The sequence below is a fragment of the Anser brachyrhynchus genome (genome assembly GCF_964034855.1).
Source record: "Anser brachyrhynchus genome assembly, chromosome: 22".
Taxonomy (NCBI): Eukaryota; Metazoa; Chordata; class Aves; order Anseriformes; family Anatidae; genus Anser; species Anser brachyrhynchus.
Genome location: NC_137715.1, coordinates 4,332,638 through 4,336,744, shown reverse-complemented (window position 1 = coordinate 4,336,744; position 4,107 = coordinate 4,332,638). Strand labels below are relative to the sequence as shown.

At 55.4% G+C, this 4,107-nt stretch overlaps 1 long non-coding RNA gene across 2 annotated transcripts; it reads left to right on the top strand.

Annotated features, from left to right (window-relative positions):
* Positions 1–875: 875 nt before the first annotated feature.
* On the top strand, positions 876–3,160 carry LOC308181776. 2 transcript variants are annotated; one of them, XR_013941572.1, is made up of 4 exons: positions 876–1,040; positions 1,143–1,279; positions 1,366–1,632; positions 2,307–3,160. It is a non-coding gene; the product is annotated as an uncharacterized lncRNA (long non-coding RNA). The 2 variants fall into 2 exon arrangements; XR_013941573.1 differs by having other exon boundaries at positions 889–1,040; positions 1,366–1,481.
* The last annotated feature ends 947 nt before the right edge of the window (positions 3,161–4,107 follow it).

Sequence of the window (4,107 nt, the reverse complement as noted above, 5' to 3'; positions counted from 1 at the left end):
GGGGGGGGAGCAGGGGGGATATTTTTAAGCAGAAAGGGCGCAGCGCCCTGAGACGTGATGGGAGGAGAAGCTGGCTGCTCGTGGCATCGGTAGCGGTGACAGCAGGTAAGGGAGGGTTTTGCAGCTACCCGTGGCAGGGTGCTGCTGGGCACCTTCCTCCGGTAACGCCCGGGGGCTGCAGACACCCACGGGTAACGCGGCCGCACGGCACGCGCGTGTGGGGGCCTGGGGGCTCGGGCAGGAGGCCGCTGGGCGCACGCCTTGAAGGGAAAGGATGGGGTCTGCTGCCCCTGCGAGCCACCGAGCTGCTCTTGCAAAACCAGAACAGCTGCACGGAAAGCAGCATCGTCAAGAACGTGAGTGCCAAGGAACAAAAAAAAATAATAAAATAGAAAACACACTGCGAGGGAAGAGGCTCCGGGAGAGACAGCAAAGAGCGTGAGGTCAGAGAGAGCGGCTTATGCAAAGACTTGAAAGAAGCAAGGGAGCGTAGCGAGAGTGGGAACCCCAGCCTTCAACCGCCTGACAGCTGCTAGGGGAGGCAGAGAAATGAAGTCAGGTGTTGATTAAGAGGCATACACAGCCCACGATGAATTTGGGTGTTGATTAAGAGGCATACACAGCCTACGATGCTGCGTATCCCCCCCGTGCCGCCCTTTCCCCCTTCCAGATGCTCTGGGAAGGAGCCTGCCATCCTTACTTTTATTTTGCAGCCCAGCGCCCCAAGGTTATTCGGCCACAGCAGTGAGATTTCAGCCGAGCATCTCCGAGACACGGTTCGGTGCCCTGTCTCCTCCCCGGGAGCTGCTGCCGTGCTCTGCCTGCAGCGGGTGGGCACACGGGGAGCAGGTGGGGGCTGTTAGCACCCAGAAATAGAAGGAGGGTGGTTAAGGTGCCTTTTCCCCCTCACAAAACCTTTTGTTAGGAGGTAGCAAAGCACGTCTCCAGGCTGGTAGCTAGTTGTTCTGCATCATTTTGAGCTTAGGAGCCCAGTGGTGAAGTGAGGGAGGAAGGCAGGTTCCTCGGTGCGTGTGTGCAAGGTGAGATTTCCCCTGGGAAGCGTGGCTGTGCGTGCATCTGCTGGCTTTTCTATCCGTAACAGAGCTCTGTTACTTTGTGTGCGAGGGATGCCGGTGCTCCAGGCTCTGGCACTGTCCTGAGGGAAGGTCTCCTAAGCTCCTCGCCTGAATTCAGCTGCCTAAGGGGTGGTTTGGAGGCGCTGCCCCATCTCTGGATGTGCTCAGCCCTTGCACGGATCCAGCCGAGGCCTCCCGACCAGGTATGATCCAACCAGCTGGGGCTTGTGAACCGGGTGCCTCCAAACACAAGTTTTTATTTATTTATTTATTTATTTATTTTTTGCAGCTGGATGCAAAATGTTGAATACTAAAATAAAAAATAACATTGCTCCTGGGAAATCCTGCTACAACGACCCCCCCTCGCCTTCTTGCACCACCTCGGCTCCGTTCCCTGTTGTGCACGTGGGTGTTTCCCCTCCCTTCCCCGGGATCGAGGGAGAATCCTTTCCAAAACGTGTCACTTAATTGCAGAGCGTTTGCCAAACGCCGAGACCTCTTGGCTAAGGCTGCAAGAGCCTGTTTGGATGTTTGAGTGGGGAAAACAAATGAAAAGGTTCCTCCCCGCTTCCTTTTCGCCGCGCTACCTGCGGGCAGCGGGCTTTTCCTAAAGAGCGGGGAGGAGGCTGTTTGGCGAGGTTTTTGCTTAAAAAAGAGCAAACTGGGGGGTTGCGCAAAGCCAGAGCCAGTGGTGGGGATGCTGAGCCGTGGTGGGGATGCTGGCCCTGAGTTGCATTTGGGGTGATGCCAAGTGGGGTACGGCCCAGCCTGCAGCGGGAGCATGGGCAGGGGAAGGACTGGGACAAGTCCTGCCTTTGGGAGAGGCAGAGGAGGCTGCGAGCCAAGCGAGCCCTTCTGCCTTGTGACTGCAGAGGGAAGCAGGGAGCTGCTCTGGGTGCTGGGACTGGGTGAGCGGGGCCGGATCCCCCCCCAAAGCCCCTTGAGCTGGGATGGGGCAGCTGCTGCCCAAACCCCCCTCCAAAGCCCAGTGTTGTTCATGGCCCGTGTCACACGTGGGACTTGAATAACCTAGAAAACTTCTAAAATTCCAGTCTGCAAGCAAAAATCATGGTTATCCTCATAAACCAGCCGAACCCCAAAGCTGGGGATGTGGGGGTGTGTGCGCGCTGGGTGGCTCGTGCTGTTTTGCTGTGCCACGGAGGGTTTGGATGTTTTTTCATCCCTGTCTCCTGGGGTTTTCTCTGTGTTGGCTCATTTATTTTTTTACAGGCCAAGCAAATTGAGGAGAAAAGAAATGCGCTTTGGCTCTAGGAGGATTTGGAGATGACAGTCCCCATTCGCCTGGTGCGCTGGGAAAACCCACGGTGCAGCTCCCTGCTGGGGGCTGCTCAGCTCCGGCGCGAGCAACCGGTGGCTCTAATTTCCCTTCCTGCCCTCCGAGGCTGAATAGCATTTCATAAAAATAACAGAAGAGACAACGAGACTCTCTCTGGGAAAAGAAATAATCCTGGGGAAAACAAAAGGGGTGCTGAAGGAGATTTTCTGGAGAAATGGGGCTTGGCGAGGGGCTCCCCTGCGAATTGATTTCCCTGCACGGTGCCACCTTGCACAGGGCGTTTCCCAAGCACCAGGAGGCTTCGGTGCTCCTGGTTTTCTCAAGCGTTTCCCAAGGTTTCTCTCTTCCAGCCTTGTTTTTTGAGAGGTTGAGGGTTGCTTTGTTTCTGTCGCTAGTTTTTGAGCCCAGCTCCTAACCTTCCTCCTGCCACGAGCAGCCCTTCCCTGCATTTTGGCTGCAGAGCGCGTGGTTTTTCTCAAAGCGAAGCTTTTATTTTTACCTGCAAATCCTCCTGTAGGAAAGCAGAGCACGTGCAGGCTGCCGACGCAACCCCAGTGCCTCGTAACCCCAAAGCCGAGGGTAGGAAGTCATCGCTGCCCGCTCGGGCGATGCTGGTGGATGCATCCCCTGTGGAGGGAACGGTTTGCATCGTGCAGCAACTTCCTTCGGAGCAGGACAGAGATTAACAGCTCCTTTCTGCTGGGCTCAGCAGACGGCTGCTGAAGGGCAATGACACCGCTTTGCCAGGGCAGGTCTGAAATGATAAATTGGAGACGAAAGGGTTCACGTCCCAGCAACGTTTTAGTGGGTCGTGCCCCGTATTTATGTCTTGGTCCTCTCGTTGGAAGAAGGCAATACAAACACGATGCGATTTATCGGCACAAAAGCTGCGTGGTTTGCAGCCATCGGGGTTTTTTGCCCGGCTATCAGAGCGGGGCAGTGCTGAATGAAATTAAAGCGATCAGTAAAATGCTGCAATGCCTCTGGCTGGGGCTGAGATTTTTGCATTCCTTTGAAAAGGATGGGAAAAAAAAAAATCTGAGTGCAAAAGGCCCTCAGTGCTATTTTAGTCTGGACAGAGGAGAGGCTGAAATCTTTACAGCTTGCTGCTTGGAAATTCAAGCTGTAAGAAGAGGAAAAAACCTCTTAGCAGTGAACCTCAGAGGTTCAAAGCCCTGGCTTGGCCCCGAAAGAGCAGCTCCGCGTGCGCTCCACGGGCTGCTGCATTGCGATGGGGAGCTCGGCAGTGGGCTCTGAGCCAGGGTGGTTGGAGGCAAGAACCTGAAGCGTGAAATCAGCTGGAAGAAAGGCCGTGCTTTGCTTTCGGGGATGCGTTCCCACGCGTGCCCCTTCCAGCTGCATCCCCAGGGATTTCTCCCTGCTGGGTGTTTCACGACGCCCGGCTCGCTGCCTCGCGCGCCGAGCATCCAGCAGCCGCCGGGAGCTCGTTGTCTGGGAGGAAACCTTGCAGTTATCCTTCATCACTTCGGCCTTAATTTCATGTTTCTACTCCATCAGTTGACGAATGAGATCAGGCAACGCCGGCCGTCGTCAGCCCAGCTGTGCAAAATGGGCGACGTGGGGTGGTTTCGGGTTGCTTGTCCCCATCTCTCATGTCAGCTGGTGTTTCAGTCGCAGCGGCTGCTGGCAAGAGATTTATGCAGAAATCTTTCTTTGTATCTTAAAAACGCTGGAAATGTCTGATGTTAGCAGGGAGAAAAGGCGACCCGTGTG